A 17,719-nucleotide genomic window follows, 5' to 3' on the forward strand; every position below is an offset into this window, starting at 1 on the left:
CTCCCAAAGTGCTGGGATTACAGGCATGAGCCACTGCGCCCAGCCGGATTTCCTTCTTTTTAAAGGCTGAATAACATTCCTTTTTTGTTTATACCACTTGAAAAATGCTCTTCTTTTGATTGGTTTTTCAACTAGTTGAAAATTAAAAACCATTCTTAGCTCAGGGGCCATACAAAAACCACTAGTCTGGGCCCACGGGCTGTGGTTTAGTGCACGGACTTTGAAGCCAGATGGCCTGGGTTCGAATCCTGCTTTATCACTTACTAGGCTGTGTGGCCTGGTTACATTACTTAGCCTCTCTGGGCCTCAGTTTTCTCATCTGACAGTTGGGAATACTAACAGTATATACCTCACAGACTATGGTGAGAAACGCATGGGTTAATTTATGTGAAATGATTCAAACAGTATCTGGTACATGATATGTCTAAATGAGTGTTAGTCATTATTCCTCAAGAACCATATGCCTGCAGTTTCTTTGTGAAAATTAAAATAGTACAAAGGACAGTGAAGTCTCATTTGATTAGATTACTCCTTACTGCCCCCCCCCGCCCGCCCATAACCTTGGCTCTTCTGTCCCCTACTGAGAATAACCTTTCCAGTGTTTTATTAGGTAAGTTATAGTATCACTTTATGCATCTTTTAATATTATGAATCGCAGCATACTGTACATATTCATTTATCTATCTGACAAATACAGCAGTGAACAAAACAAATGAGCATTCCTGCCTTCAAGGGGCTTGTATTCTTATGAGAAGAGACAGATACTTTACAAACGAATCAGTAACATACACAGGGTGTAACGCGTCAGACGGTGATTTGTTGCAGTAAGGAGTGTGTGTGGGGGTGCCCTTATACAAGGTGGTCCAGGAAGGCTGAAGTGAGGTGACATTTCATTAAGGACCTGAGGAGTTCTGGAACTTGCTTTTCCCATTCTGCCTGCTGGGCTCAGGACATAAGGCAGACCTGTCCCATCCCTTGCCCAGGATCTTCCAGGGGAGGGATGCTTCATGGTCATTTAGTTATTTCGTGTATTGGTGGACTTTGCCGATTTCTTTCAGTAACAAACAAAGCTACAACCACGTGCTCTGTCACACCATCTCCTGCATATGACTGAGGCTTCTCCAGACAGACAGAGAAGTGTACATGCTGTGGCAAGGGGTGGGGCACATTTAAGTTCACAGAATCTGCCGGGTTGCCACCAGACTGGCTGTGCACTGCCATCACCTTCCCGCAGAGTCACCCAACACCCAGCCCCGCTTTGACCAGCTACCTGGAAGCCTCTTCGGGGGACTCAACCCTAGGTCATTCTCACTTCGCTTCCCACCAACAACTGTCGTCCCTTCTCCAACCCTCTTCTGCCATCAGTGCTTGTCCTGTATCACTGTTTTCTCATCACCACCGCCTCTCTGTCTGCCCTTGACATCTGGACTCCTTTGGTGGCATGTACCCACCTGTGGATTAGTGACTTGGGACAGAGTCCTCAGAGGCCTTCTGAGGGGGGCTTGCGAAGGCTGAGCTTCCTCCCTGCCTGGGCCTCTCAACAAGCCCCTTCCCGAGGCCAGCAGTGACATTCCGCCTTGCCAGAGGCATCTTACTGCCTGAGTCTAGGGCCCACGGCACAGGGCTCCTGAGATCTGCCTCAGCTGGAACCCCGGGCTCACTCCCGTTCCCTTGACACTTGGGCTCCTGCTGCCCACTGCTACCCTCAGGATTTGAACCCTGGACCCGAGCCAGTTCTGACTTCACCACCCCGCCCTCTGACCACATCCCTGTTAGAGCGTCTGTTCCCAGGCCCCTGGTAACTGGGGGGGTGTGGACAGGAATCCTCTCACGCCTCTCTCACAGGGCTGTTCTCATTCACACGGGGAGATGTGTGGGGGTGGGACACAGGGCAAAAGGACGGACGTTCTATGTCTCCATGCTTAGCCCCAAAAGAACCCTGAGCACCCCGGGATAACCTGATTATTGGGCTGCTCTGAGACGAGGCGTGGATGTGGTGAAGAATTTTAAAAAGGAGGGAATGTGTTTTTCAGGATATTTAGAGAATCCGCCTGCACTGAGGCTGGGAGGAGGGAAACAGCGTGCTTAGCCCTGGGACTGGAATTTATATTCCAAGGAGTCCATGCTGGACTGCCTCATCAGAACTTTGGAATTAATTCACTTGGGAGGCCGCAGGCCTACTATGTGCAGAGTGAGACTTGAGGGCAGGCAGAAGGCGGCTTCTGCCACCTGGGACTGGACCCATCAGACTTATGGGAAGCCGAGGATGACCTGTCAGAGGCAGAGGGATCTCCATGTGTGCCAGTGTTCCCAGAACAGAAGCGGGACAGTGTTTTTTGGCCATTGAGCACCTAGTCAGCCTTCTCCTGGTGGAAACTCCATTCTTATGTGGGGCTCTATTCTCAGCCAAGGTTCCAGGGTAGAGCTCCTGCTACCCCCACGTCTGGCTCAGGAGTGAACCATGTGACTTATAGTCCAGGGAACCAGGCATCCTCCTGGCCACACTGATTGGCTCAGGGACAGACATGGGACTGATCCAGAGCCAATGAGATGCACTGAGACTCACTGGGAATCCTGGGAGAGAGACTCCCACGCTTGCAGCTGGCCAGGAAACTGGGAGGATGTAAGGAAGGTTACATTGCTACCAGGAGACAGAGCGTCTGTGAATACAGTCGAGCAGAAGAAAACAGAGCTGACAGTCGAGGGAAACCAACTCCTTGGGGGTTCATTTGAACTCCTGGATCCACCCATGCCTGATACCCCTACAGATGGTTTTTCAGTTAAACAGGTGAATATATTTCCTCTTTGATTAAGCCATTGGGAGTTAAATTTCTGTTCATAAACATCTGCAAGTGCCTAGTCTGATTACAAAAAATTGCCCTATAGTGGCCGGGTGCCGTGGCTCATGCCTATAATCCCAGCACTTTGGGAGGCCAAGGTGGTTGGATCACTGAGGTTGGGAGTTCAAGACCAGCCTGACCAACATGGAGAAACCCCATCTCTACTAAAAATACAAAATTAGCTGGGCATGGTGATGCACGCCTGTAATCCCAGCTACTCAGGAGGCTGAGGCAGGAGAATCGCACAAACCCGGGAGGCAGAGGTTGCAGTGAGCCGAGATCGTACCATTGCACTCCAGCGTGGGCAACAAGTACAAAAACTCTGTCTCAAAAAAAAAAAAAAAAAAAAAAAAAAAAAAAACTGAGATGATTGTAATAACTAGCAAGCTTGGAGGTTGAAATGGCTCATACTGGGGATGACAAAATAGATGGGTGTGATATGTGTGTGTGTGTGTGTGTGTGTGCATTAATGATGTGTGCACATCACTTAATGGTTTATATCACATCTTCATGTGCCAGACTGTGAGCTCCAGGAGGACCATGGCTGGGTCTGTTTTCATTCACCCTGGAATAGCCAGCACTTGGCATGGTGCCTGGCACACAGCAGGCTCTCAATGAATACTTGCTGGGGGTGGTGAATGAATAATGGAATCAAGTTTGACTAGTCCACTCCCCTCATGTGATTGTTCTGAGTATCAGAAGTACTACATGTTAAACACCCAGCAGGGTGCCTGGTACACAGTAGGTGCTCAGTAAATGGAAGTGCACATGACTAAGTATGCAAGCATATGCTCGTCTGTCAGATTTGGGAGTTGAGGTTCTTAGGAGTAGGCAGCATATCCAAGGTCGTGTAACATGTGTCCAGGTTGGGGCTCTGAGCTTGATCCCACTGACTCCAAATGCGAAACTCACTGTACAGTCCCTGGAGGGTGTTGGCAGAAGAATGACATGATGGGCTGAAGGGCCGCAGGCCTGTGGGTCAGGCATGCTCGATTCATGCAGGATTTTAGAAGAGTCTGAATTAGCTGCCAATATTTACCAATCAGGAGATTTCACAGGTAAAAAATACTAATTTGTGGCTTCTGCTGAAAAATCAGGAAAACTGGCCGTCTGGGTCCACAGCTCTACCTGGGCCCGATCTGCCCCTTTTAGACAGATGCCTTCTCCACAGTCCCCACCAGTCCCTATTGTCCAGTCACTCCCGGCTTGCTACCCTCTTTCAGTGATTGCCTGTTCTCTAGTGACTTTAACCTGGGGAGTCACAGTAGGCAGGGCCCAGGACGGGTGGCAGTGTGGAGGGGAAACAGAAACAGGGATGGATTTGGCAGCCGGTCTGGGGAAGAATGTACCAGCTGTGGGGGGATGTCAGAGCTGACTCTGAGGATTCGGATGGGGCAGGAAGATTTGTTCATTTCCTTATTTCTTTTAAAATGGGACATCTGGACGAAACATCACCGTCAGCCTCTCCTCCTCCTCCTCATCATCTAAGCCAGGGGTCAGCAAACTACAGCCAAGCAGGTCCACTGCCTGTTTTTGTAAACAAAGCTTCCTTAGAACATGGCCATGCTTATTTGTTTGCATATTATCTATGGCTGCTTTCACATTATAATGGCAGACTTCAGCAGTGGTAACAGGACTGTAAGCCTTGTAAAGTCTAAAATATTTAGTATCCGGCCCTTTACAGAAAATATTTGTTGCCCTGATCTAAGCTACTACATACTGAGTATTTACTACGTGCAAGGGGGCGCTTCTAATGTTCTACATGTATTAACTCATGTGATCCTCAAAAACCTCTGTGGTAAAACCATAAGGAAACACCACTACACGCCCAGCAAAGCAGCCCTGACAAAAAAGACACCACCAAGTGCTGATAAGGGATGCAGAGCAACTCCCATTTCTGGCTGGGAGTGTCAACTGGTGCAACCTTTTTTTTTTTTGAGATGGAGTCTTGCTCTGTTACCCAGGCTGGAGTGCAGTGGCATGATCTCGGCTCACTGCAACCTCTTCCTCCTGGGTTCATGCCATTCCCCTGCCTCAGCCTCCCGAGTAACTGGGATTACAGGCGCCCGCCACCACACCGGGATAATTTTTGTATTTTTAGTGGAGACAGGGTTTCACCATGTTGGCCACGCTGGCCTCGAACTCCTCACCTAAAGTGATCCACTCGCCTCGGCCTCCTAAAGCACTGGGATTATAGGCGTGAGCCACTGCGCCTGGCCGGGTGCAACATCTTAACACATCCTATGTCCCAGCAATTCTTCTTCGGGTGTCTAACCAAAATAAACGGGCACATATGTCCACTAAAAGAAATGGACAAGGATGTTCACGGCAGCTTAGTTTATAACAGACCCAAACTGGAGACAACCAAATGTCCATGAGTTGTTGAAGGGATAAATACAGATCTCACAGACACTGCACTGGGTGAAAAAAGGTAGACACAGAAGAGAACAGACTATACGATTCCATTTAGGTGAAGTTCTAGAACAGGCAAAACTAATCCACGGTGACAGAAGTCAGAGTAGCTGTCATCCGCAGGGTGGGGGTCATGACTGGAGAGGGGTCCCAGGGAGTCTTCTGGAAATGCTGTATGTCTTGATCGGAGCCGTGGTGAAACAGATACACGCATATTTGAAACAGATGCACACGTATGTGAAAATTCATTGAGCGGTCCACTTAAGATCTGTGCATGCTACCTCATGTCGATTAATCTTAAATTAAAAATAGAAAAAACTACGACTGAGGATCAACCACTTCAGCAGGTGCTTAGGCAGGAACCACTCACTCTGAACATGCACACGCCCTGTGCTCAGCAACGCTGCTGTGAGGAGCGGGTGTAACAGAAACGAGCCCCTGTGCTCACCAGGAACTAGGTTCTAGGCGGTGCTCAGCAGCACTATGTGTAATAACCCCAAACTGGAAATACCTAAATGCCCAATAAAAGTAGAATAAATAAACAAATTGCGGTATAAGCGCATGACGGAATGCTGGGCAGCAAGAATGAACTCAACATAATACTAAGCAAGAGAAGCCAGAGGCAGAGAGAATCTGTAACGCTAAGAGTCTGAATCACCGTTATGCTCGTGGGAAGGGTGTCGAGTGGGGGGAATTCTGTGAGGGGACTGCTGCGGGCGGTGGTGACATTCTCTTCTTGGCCTACCTGGGTGCTCGTTACACATGTCCGTTTAGTTTGCGACAAGCCCTTGAGTGGTACACTCTGTATATGTACTTTCTGTAAGAATATTCTGTCTGGGCAAAATGTTAAAAAACCAAACTCTTGGAAACAGAGACTATTCTTTGAGAAATGAATACTTTTCTTTTCTTTTTTAAAGACAGAGGCTTGCTCTGTCACCCAGGCCCAAGAGCAGTGGCAAGATCTTGGCTCACTGCAGCCTCAAACTCCCAGGCTTAGGCAATCCTCCCATCTCAGCCTCTCCAGTAGATGGGACCATAGCCATGTGCCACCACACCCGGCTAGTTTTTGTATGTAGAGACAGGGTCCCGTCATGTTGCCCAGGCTGGTCTTGAACTCCTTGACTCAAGTGATTCGCCCGCCTTAGCCTCCCAAAGTGCTGGGATTACAGGCGTCAGCCACTGTGCCTGGCTGAGAGATGAGAAAACTGAGAATGAGGAGGTGGATGTAAAATGCTCAAGGTCACACTGTTAAGCGTCTGAGTCACAATCTGAACCCAGGTAGTCTGGCTCCTGAGTTGGGCCCCTAACTGCTGGGCCTCACGGCCTCTCCCAGGCCGGAAAGGTCGCAGCTTACCTTGGAGTAGTCGGAGCCATGCTTCTCTTTCACCCCGTTCCGACACAGTGTGTAGTTATAAAAGCGGGAGTTTTTAAGAAGTCCGACCCACTCCTTCCAGCCGGGCGGCACGTAGGAGCCATTGTATTCATTAAGATACTTCCCGAAGAAAGCTGTGGAGAGAGATGGATCAGGAGGCCATGTGAGAAAGTGCCTGACGATGTTTATTAAACCATTGTATTATGCCCGAGGCCTGCGTATGCACACCTGCTCTGCCATGGAGCCCTCTGGCACACGGAGCCAATGGATCCCTTTTCCAATGTTATTACATGCATTGAATACAAGATACAGGGTTACAGAGAAAATCAATTGTTTGGAAATATGGTTATCAAAACACCAAAAGCATTTGCAATAGTGTGTCTTTTATTTTTGATTTTTATTTCAGACGGAATCTTGCTCTATTGCCCAGGCTGGAGTGCAATGACACGATCTTGTCTCACTGCAACCTCTGCCTCCTGGGTTCAAGCGATTCTCCTGTCTCAGCCTCCTGAGGAGCTGGGATTACAGGCGTCTGCCACCATGCCTGGCTAATTTTTTGTATTTTTAGTAGAGATGGGATTTCACCATGTTGGCCAGGCTGGTCTCGAACTCCTGACCTCAGGTGATCGGCCTGCCTTGGCCTCCCAAAGTGTTGGGATTACAGGCATGAGCCACCACACCTTGTAGAGAGCAATCATTTCAAAACAGTCACAAGTGAAAATATTTGATTTTGTGATATCTGCAACAACTGTAATGGGATATTAAAATACTGGTGATTTCTTTTTTTTTTTTGAGACGGAGTCTTGCTCTGCCGCCCAGGCTGGAGTGCAGTGGCCGGATCTCAGCTCACTGCAAGCTCCGCCTCCCGGGTTCACGCCATTCTCCTGCCTCAGCCTCCAGAGTAGCTGGGACTGTAGGTGCCCACCACCTCGCCCGGCTAGTTTTTTGTATTTTTTAGTAGAGACGGGGTTTCACCGTGTTAGCCAGGATGGTCTCGATCTCCTGACCTCGTGATCCGCCCGTCTCGGCCTCCCAAAGTGCTGGGATTACAGGCTTGAGCCACCGCGCCCGGCCAATACTGGTGATTTCTACAGATGACAAAGCTACAGATTCTGCCAACATACTGTGGTTTATGGCCTATGCTCATATTGGAAGCAAATGCTAAGTTTCAGCTGTAGGTTAGTAAAAATGAGACTGTAATTATTTTTCCTCATTGAAGTTTGTGGATCCCTTGGATTCTGTCTACTACACAGCAACCAGAAGGGCTAACATTAAAAAAATGGGCTTAGTATGGGTGGGGATGTGGGACAACTTGAGCCCTCACACACTGGGTGGCTGCCCCAACTGGTCCAACCATGGTGGGGAACTCTTTGGCCGTGTCTGCTAAATTTGAACGCACTGATAACTTCTACCCAGCCATTTAAATCTTGGGTATTTACCCAATAGAAAAGTATTCATACATTCACCTAAAGTCAGGTGTAAGACATGACAGCACATTTGTAATAGTAAATAAGTAGAAACAAATGAAATGTTTATCAACAAAAGGATGGGTAAAGAAATTGTTGCATATTTAGAGAATGGAAGGCTACATTGAAACTTGAATGAAAGACCTAGTGCTACATTCAAGAACAAGGATTACTCTCAACAACCTAAGAATGTTAAGAGAAATAAACCAGATACAAAAGAATACATGCCATATGACCTCATCTATGTGAAATTCGAGAACAGGCCAAACTAACCTATGGTGTTAGAATAAAAACAGTGGGTATCCTGGAGACGGGGGAGGGTGGGTGGGAGCAGCAAGGGGAGTTTAATGAATGGTCTTGTTCTATGTCTTGCTGGAGCAGGTGGTTCAGTTGGTGACACCTCACTGGCCTGGACATTTGGGAGCCGTGCACTTTTCCACATGCATGCTTTACATCAACAACAAAGCTTAAAGAAAATCATCCTAATTCATCGGGAAGGGGATGTGCCTAAAAACTCTCTGATGAGGAGGCAGACAAGTCCTCTTCATGGTCTTCTTCTGTTTTTATTTTGCATGTACATTTTTTTTTCTTTGAGACACGTCTCACTCTGCCACCCAGGCTGGAGTGTAGTGGCACCATCACGGCTCACTGCAGTCTCAACCTCCCAGACTCAAGGGATCCTCCCACCTCATCCTCTCGAGTAGCTGGGACGACAGGCGCATGCCACCATGCCTGGCTTATTTTTGTAGTTTTTGTAGAGAAGGGGTTTCACCATGCTGCACAGGCTGTTCTTGAACTCCTGAGCTCAAGCGATCTGCCTGCCTCAGCCTCCCAAAGTGCTGAGATTACAGGCGTGAGCCATGGTGCCTGGTTTGCATGTACAATAATTGCTGACTAGAGACAGCAATCCTATTCTAGTCCTCTCTTTCTAGATGAGGACACCGCAGTTCTGAAATTTCTGACGAGTACTGTTGAGAGCACAGAACACGAGCGTTCCAGGCAGTTGTAGGGACGTAAGGAGCTTGCTAACAGACAGCTCGGCGTTGGGCCTTGTGCATGTGAGTACTCAGCTAAGAACTCAGGATGAAAAGAGAAAGGCCGGGGAGGTGAACCCCAGAGGAAGGACAGTGGGGGGGATGGGGCTCTGGTGCCCTTAGAGGAGAGGACAACCCATCCACCAGTGTCCCTGGAGAAAGTACAGAGCCACCTGGCCCTGGGAGAGCTGCGATGGAGCTGGCTCCCTCTGCAGGGGTTTTCCTGGTGACCTGGCAGATTGCTGACACTTTCCGGGAGTGGCAAGACGCCTTAGGAACCCAAACAGTGGGATTCTGGAACCCCCAAAATACAAGGCAAAAGGGAGCACTTCATTAAATAACTTGCCCACCATGCAGGGCTGGGAGGTGACCACTCCAGAGGGAGGAGCTGATTAAACACCTCCTGGAAGGATCTGGGTACACAGGAGAGGTGAAAATAGGATGGGAGGATCCCCCAGCAGCCTCAAGGGTAAGGTCCAGGATGGAACCTCCCTTTCTGTGGGAGGACGAAGCAAAAATAAATGGGAAGAACCTGGCGTTTCGCAGAGAAGGAGGCGGGGAACCGGCTGCACAGTCTCTGAGTCATATCCAGTTTTCACAGACTGAAATGTAATTAGGTGGTGGGTGCCTAATTAAACAGCGACTGGGCGTCCCTGGCTAGGTGTCAGGGAGTCACTGATGGAGTGGGAGGCAGCATGAGAGTCCCAGGCAAGCTAAAGGCCTGCGCTTCTCTTTCTCTGGCACCTGGAATGTTGGAGATGCCTCAATGCATCCAGCTCCTCAAAGCAGTGGCTCTTGGCCAGAAGAGGGGTAATCTCTGTCCCCAGGAGACACTTGGCAATGTCTGGAGACATTTTTGGTTTCATCACAACTTGGTGTGCTGTTGGTATCTGGTGGGTGGAGGCCAGGGATGCTGCTCAATATTCGCCGACGCACATGGCAGCCCCCATGCTACGAAGACTGAGCCAGGACAAAATGTCAGCAGCGCCTAATCCAATACACCGTATCTTTTTTTTTTTTTTTTTTGGAGAGAGGGTCTCTGTTTCCCACGCTGGAATGCAATGGCGTGATCTCGCCTCACTGCAACCTTCATCTCCTGGGTCCAAGGGATTCTCCTGCCTCAGCCTCCTGAATAGCTGGGACTATAAGCGTGCGCCATGATGCCCGGCTAATTTTTATATTTTGAGTAGAGACGAGGTTTCACCATGTTGGCCGGGCTGGTCTCGAATTCCTGACCTCAAGTGATCCACCTGCCTCGGCCTCCCCAAGTTCTGGGACTACAGGCATGAGCCACCGTGCATGGCTGAGAAACCCTCTCTTATGTAAATAAACCTGTCTATGGTCCAACCCTCTAGCATCTCACCCTTCAGGTCTTTAGAGCCATATTGTGAGAGCCAGGAAGGCCCCTGGAGACCAAGTGAAGCTCAGGAAACCAGATTTCCTAAACCTAGTGACCTTGACCCCCACCTCTGACGCTGCCCTCATGTGGGGGGCTCCACTCCTGTAACACTCCTGGCCTCTCTCCATGCTCTCCTGTACCTCCTCCGAGGGGGACAATATACAGCAGAGGTCACCAAACCTTTTCTGTAAAAGCCAGATAGTCAATATTTTAGGCTTTGTGGGCCAGAGGGTCAAAGGGTCTCTGTGACAACTACTAAACCCTGCTAGCTACTGTTAAAAAGAAAAAAAAAAAAAAAGTCACAGACAAGACATAAACAAGTGGGCGGGGCTATGTTCCGATAAAGCTTCATTTACCAAAACAAATGGAAGGCCTGGTTAGGTCCACTGGCTGTGGTTTGCTGACCCCTAGCATGTGCCTAGTGGGTTTGAAGGGCCAAAGTGGGCATGGGTAGCCCAATCCTTCCCGTGCTTGTCCTCTGGGGACTGAACTGCCCCCAGGGAGTGCTAGCTTTCAGGAGGCTTGTCCTGTCCACGTGGGGAGGAGAGGTGTAGACCAGCATCAGTAAAGTCTGTCACACTCTGGAGTTTAGTCAGGAAGCCCAAATGCCCTCAGAAGGAAGCCATGCCCTCAAACCCAGCCTTCACCAGCTTCATCAGAGTGCAGTGTTGACTGTCATCTGCTGACTCTCGGGTTTGATTTCTTCATCGGCTCAGGATCTCAACAAGGAAGAGGGTAAAATTTAATAAGCCCCCTCATAAATTGGTATTCTCATTTTGCTAAGAAAAAAATGAGCTTTATTATTGTCATTACTATTATTTTTTTGAGATGGAGTCTTCCTCTTGTACCCAGTCAGGAGGACACTGGTGTGATCTCAGCTCATTGCAACCTCCGCTTCTCAGGTTCTAGCAATTCTCGTGCCTCAGCCTCCTGAATAGCTGGGATTACAGGCATGACAATCACGCCCGGCTAATTTTTGTATTTTTAGTAGAGACAGGTTTTTGCCATGTTGGCCAAGCTGGTTTTTTTTTTTTTTTTTTTTTGAGGCGGAGTCTCGCTCTGTCGCCCGGACTGGAGTGCAGTGGCCGGATCTCAGCTCACTGCAAGCTCCGCCTCCTGGGTTTACGCCATTCTCCTGCCTCAGCCTCCCGAGTAGCTGGGACTACAGGCTCCCGCCACCTCGCCCGGCTAGTTTTTGTATTTTTAGTAGAGACGGGGTTTCACCGTGTTAGCCAGGATGGTCTCGATCTCCTGACCTCGTGATCCGCCCGTCTCGGCCTCTCAAAGTGCTGGGATTACAGGCTTGAGCCACCGCGCCCGGCCCCAAGCTGGTCTTTAACTCCTGACCTCTGGTGATCCGCCTGCCTTGGCCTCCCAAAGTGCTGGGATTACAGGTGTGGGCCACCCCACCTGGCAGAGTTTTATTATTTTTCACTCTTCTTTTTTCTCCATTTCCCCTATGCCCCACTTTGCCCTTTAGAAATGCAATTAAAACCTTTTACCTTCCCTACACCAGACAGTCTCTTCAGGCCAAGTTCATCTAATCACCTGCTTAGAGGCTCCGGAGCGGAACTCTCACTCACCAGGAGGTTGCCTCGAGAGACAATGGTCCATCTACAACCCAAAGTATACCTGCTGTGAAACTCCCTCCCAGGTGGAGAGCTTCTGGCCACCCTTAGAACCTAGTTCCACCCACAAAGGCACCAGTGGCTGTCAGCTGACTTCCCCGTAGATGAAGTACTCCACTGAGATATGCAGACCCCCCAGCATTCACTTCCTCCCCTGTGTGCCATTCATGCCAGGCCCCCTTTTAAAAGCACCTCCTTTCTGCTCCTAAAAGCAAAGCAGTACTCTTAAGGCAGGAAGACTGTACTTCTTCTCTTAAGCTAGCTTTCGAATAAAAAATCACTTTCCTTATACCAGATCGCGCTCTTCCTACCTGCGTTTTGGTTACACCTCCCTACAGAGCCCCGACACTTTCTATTCATAGCAAACAATACTGGCAGTGATGTAAAAAGATTCCTTTTGAAACAACTGAAGTCCAGGGTGAAACAATCTGGAGTAAAATGTTAACAGAATCAGTGTAACTGGGCATGGTAAACATCATGATGGTGGCACTTGAAATTGCTGAATTTGAGGTCCCACTGCCCTAGGGAAGGTATGCATGCCTATATCCATTCGGCAAGTATTGATTAAACACCTATGGTATGCAGGGAGCTGTCCCAGGCACTAGAATCACAGGAGTGAACAAGACCACCAGGATCCCTTCTGCCCTCGTGCAGCTGATGTTCTAGTGGGGAACAGTGACAAATGCGATGAGGAAAATAAGGGAGAATGACAGGCAGAGTGGCCCCACACGGTGCTGTGAGAGGCCCCGCTGGGCTGAAGAACATGAGTCAGAGGCGACAGGAGGAAAACTGCTCCAGGCAGAGGGAACTGGCAGGTGCAAAGGCCCTGAGGCCAGTACAGGCGTGGGGGCATCGTGGAACCCAAGGGGACAGTGAGGGAGGGAGGAAATGGCATCGCAAGGAAGAGGGGACAGATCCCATAGGGTCCTGGAGACTGTGTTGAGGAGTGGCAGGGCCGGCACCTCTCCTGGAATATTGCATGCCAGATTTTGCCTTTTGTGCATTTTCCTGGAAACAGGTCCACAGCTTTTGACACATTCTGAAAGGAGCCCAGACCACACGTCATTTAAGAGGCACAGATTTTCACCCCCTCAGTTTGCAGAAAAGTGAACCGAAAGTCAGAGAAAAAAGCTTCACTGAACTCCCCACTGGGGAACTGGGTTTCCCGCTACACTCCCACATCTTCCAAGTCCCCACCCACTGAAGCCACTGGTTCTTGGAGACTTGGGCCAAGGTCTTTCTGATGAATGCTACAGTTTAGCTTCTTGGCTTGGCTGCTGGGATAAGAATCTCTTCGTGGGGAGTGGGGGCGGGTCCTCCTCCTGCCCACGGAAGCTCACTTCTGCCCATTCTTTTCAGTGCCACAGATGTCAGCATGTCCCAAGCTGTTTCCTCTGCTAGAATCTCCCCTTTCACGTCTCTTTCCTTTCTCCAACCCCCAACCCTTAAAAACCCCAAAAGGGTGTATTATTCAGTCTCCACTAGGCTCTAGAAAACAGGGCTTCAGTCAGAGGCTTTTAGTGCCAAATTAGATTTTGCTCTCATTTGATTAGATTTCCCCAAGGCACTTTTAAAAATGGTTGGTTATTCCGGCACCAGTGGAGGTGGGAGAAGCAAATTAGCGTGGGCCCTGGGGCTCCTGGGCTGGGAGATACAGCCAAGAGAATGAGCTGGAATTAAAACCAAGATTAAAAGCCCAGCCCAAATCGTGGCAGGTGGCTGGTGCCGAGAAGCTTGGATTCGCTGAGCTTTCGAGGCGGGGACAGCACAAGAGGAGGGGCAAGCTGGGGGCTGGCCTGGGGGTGGGACAATGTGGCAGGCAGATTAAGAGGAATTAATGGCAGGCCAGGAAAGGCCATTGACAATGAGCTGGCTGGTGTCTGCCCCTGGGTACCAGGGCTGGCATCTGCTAAAAGGCCAGAGCACTTACTGCCTCCTGTGTGCCCGGCACTAGGTGGAGGCTTCACCCGCCTGGCTCTGTCATCCTTTGGGCACCGACACTTCCTTATTTAAGTCACACAGGTTGAGCTTGACTGTTGACTCCAGGAACGTGTGCAAATCCTTGACTGAGCCATCAGTACTGCATCCCCCTGGTGATCATGGGTAAACTGGTTAGTCGAGGCAAAGGCATGTGACCCAAGCTGGGCCAAATGCAGCAAGTCAGCCCTGGGATTTTTTAGGGAGCTATTAGAAAAGAGAAGGTTTTCTTCCTCAGGGCTTGGAACTGGTGGGCTACATAACTGAAGCTGCTGGCAGCCACCCTGCCACCAAAAGGGAAGAGTCTGTGTGTGTGTGAGCAATATGGAAAAAAGTGGAGGTGGGAAAGATACAGACAGAGACCGAGAGAGAGATACAGAGATACAAGAGATAGAGAGATGCTGGTTTGAGGCCCTGGGGATCCACTCTTACCTGAAACCACTTTTTTTTTTTTTTTTTTTTTTTTGAGACAGAGTCTCACTCTGTCTCCCAGGCTGGAGTGCAGTGGTGTGATCTCGGCTCACTGCAACCTCCGCCTCCTGAGTTCAAGTGATTCTTCTACCTCAGCCTCCCAAGTAGCTGGGATTACAGGTGCCTGCCACCACACCCAGCTAATTTTTGTATTTTTAGTAGAGAAGGCGTTTCGCCATGTTGGCCAGGGTAGTCTCGAATTCCTGACCTCAGGTGATCAGTCCACCTTGGCCTCCCAAAGTGCTGGGATTACAGGCGTGAGCCACCGTATCTGGCCTGAAACCATTTCTAATGCTAGCCTTTTCAGTTTTATCAGTGTCTTTCAATCAGGGAGAACACTGGGCAATGGAGACATTTTTGGTTATCACAACTGGGTGCTGAAGGGCTGCTACTGGCATTCAGTGGGCAGAGGCCAGGGATGCTGGTAGAAATCCTATAATGCACAAGATAGCATCCATAATAAAGAAATATCTCGCTCAAAATATCACTAGTGCTGAAGTTGAGAAACCCTGAGTTACGCAAATCCATAAACCCCATCACTGCACTTTTGTGTTGTTTTATTTGCTTAATTTAGTTTGAGTTCTTTCACCTGCAATTAAAAGGCCCACGATGCTTAGTGTTGCACAGGGTTTGGAAACCACATCTGGCCTGCTGCTTGCTTTTATAAATAAAGCTTTATTGGAACACAGCCACTCTATCTGTTTACACATCGTAATGGCTGAATGGCACAGTTGAGTTGTTGCAATAGAGGTGGCAGAGGTGAGGGTGCAAGTCTAAAATATTTACTATGTGGTTCTTTACAGAAAGGGTCTGCCAATCCCTGGTGTAAAGCAAAATTCCCCGTGTGCAACAAAGGATCCCTTTGGAATTTCAAATAGGATAGCAGTAACCCGGAAGAAGTGATGACAGCTAAGCAGAGGTAGATTCTAAACTGGGTAGGATAGCGCATGGGGCTCTGTGGTGCAAAGGGAAAGCAACAATGACACAACAATGAGGATGGTAATGAGGAAGACAATGACAACAAGAAGAGCAGCCAATGACAGGCTGAGCTGGGAGGATCACTTGCTCTGCATGGTTCCAATAAGCACAAACTTTAGCTTCCACAGTTCAGTCCAGTAACACCAGTCCCCTGCAACATGGGTTAAACTTAGTTACTACTGTAGATTAACTGTGAGGAACAGCATAAGGACAAATGCCATTGCTCACCCTTCAGTGCACAGGTTGCTGTGTATGACCGATGCACATTGTGATCAATGGCCCAGCACGTGGCTCCTCACAAAGCCTATTACAGGTGTTTGGTTGCTGTGCATCTGTGATTCAGTTCGTGCACAGACAGCAAAATGTGTAGTGGTGTGACCTCCTTGTCACTCAGTAACACACCTACAAGGCAGTTTACAAAAGTGGATCGTGAAGGAGAGAACTGGCCAACAGAGACGAAAGTGCAGCAAAGAAATGAAAAGATGCTGAAATGGAAACTTCAAAGTAAATTGGAATTGTAAAAGAAATGGAAGCAGACCGTGGGAATGTTGACAGTGTCACTGTTTGACAGACTCTATACACAGCCAGAAGAGCTTAGCTGAAGGCAGACTTACGCGACATAAATGAAGAAGTTGTGATGAAAAGGATGATGTTCCTAAGGAAATGCTGCTGACAAAAAAAGAAAACCCTTTGCATTAAAGGAGTTCCTGGAGATATTTTACAACACTGAAAGCCCTGTGTCCCTAGGCAAGTCTTTTAACCTCTTAATACCTCTGTTTCTCCAGCTGTCAAATAGAGTTAATAACAGTATCTACCTCAGAGGGTTGCTATGAGAACTAATATATGTATAGATGACATTTTGGTCAATGACAGACCGTATATACAATGGTGGTCCCATAACATTATAATACTTTTTTTTTTTTGAGCCACGATCTTGCTCTGTTGCTCAGGTTGGAGTGCAGTGGTGTCATCATGGCTCACTGCAAGCTCAAACTCCTAGGCTCACGTGATCCCCCTGACTCAGCCTACTGAGTAGCTCCTGATGCACATCACCACCCCTGGCTAATGTTTTTTATTTTTTTTAGATGGAGTCTCACTCTGTCGCCCAAGCTAGAGTGCAGTGGTGCCATCTCAGCTCACTGCAACCTCCGCCACCTGGTTCAAGCAATTCTCCTGCTTCAGCCTCCCAAGTAGGTGGGACTACAGGTGTCCACCATCACGCCTAGCTTTTTAAAAAAATTTTTAGTAGAGACGAGGTTTCACCGTGTTGGCCAGGCTGGTCTTGAACTCCTGACCTCAGGTGATCTGCCCACCTCAGCCTCCCAAAGTGCTAGGATTACAGGCATGAGCCACCACACCCAGCCTAATGTTTTAATTTTTAGTAGAGACGGGGTGTCACTATGTTGCCCAGGCTGGTCTGAAACTCCTGGGCTCAAGTGATCCTCCCACTTTGGCCTCCCAAAGTGCTGGGAATACACTCATGAGCCACCATACCCACCATATTTTTACTGTACTCTATCAATACATTCACGTATGTTTAGATACACAAATACTTCCCATTGTGTTACCATCGCCTACAGGATTCAGTAGGGTCACATGCTGTAGAGGTCTGTAGTCTAGGAGTAATAAATAGGTCACACCACAGAGCCTAGGTGTGTAGCAGGCTACGCCATTCAGGCGTAAGTGATGTTTGCACAAAGACAGAATCACCTAACTCCATGGTGTTCGCACAAAGACAGAATCACCTAACGATACGCTTCTCAGCATGTATCCCTGTTGTTCTGTGACACACGGCTGTACGTTGCTTGGAACCGGCACACAGCAAGTGCCTACTAAGGATTATATTTTCATTATCCACCAACGGGCCCGTCTCCTGTTATAGCCAACTTCTTGCTGTTAACATCTGGCTTAATGGAGTCCTCCTGCCCCCCTGGAGGGGATCACTAGCTCCCCAAATCCTTCCTGCACCCTGTTTCATGGCCCAGCAGGTTGGCCACTTCCCCTGCAGGCAGCTCTGCGGTGGAGGCTCCACGCGGCTGCTTCCCCATTTGTCTGAGTTAAGTGCTCCCGGGGAACGATTCGGAGCCTGATAGGAGGAGGAGACTCTTCTGTTTTCTCTTCCAGCCCCAAATCTAACTGAAA

General features: G+C 48.9%; 1 protein-coding gene across 2 annotated transcripts in view; it reads right to left on the reverse strand.

Annotated features, from left to right (window-relative positions):
• Window positions 1-6,756, reverse strand: part of SULF2 (sulfatase 2) — a 48,212-nt gene extending 41,456 nt beyond the window's left edge. For both annotated transcript variants that reach the window (XM_023192495.3, XM_023192494.3), the window contains exon 1: window positions 6,607-6,756. The gene's annotated coding sequence lies outside the window, so the exon portion shown is untranslated. The remainder of the gene's footprint in view (window positions 1-6,606) is intronic.
• Between the last annotated feature and the right edge of the window lie 10,963 nt (window positions 6,757-17,719).

This window comes from Piliocolobus tephrosceles, chromosome 20 (genome assembly GCF_002776525.5).
Source record: "Piliocolobus tephrosceles isolate RC106 chromosome 20, ASM277652v3, whole genome shotgun sequence".
NCBI classification, from domain to species: Eukaryota; Metazoa; Chordata; class Mammalia; order Primates; family Cercopithecidae; genus Piliocolobus; species Piliocolobus tephrosceles.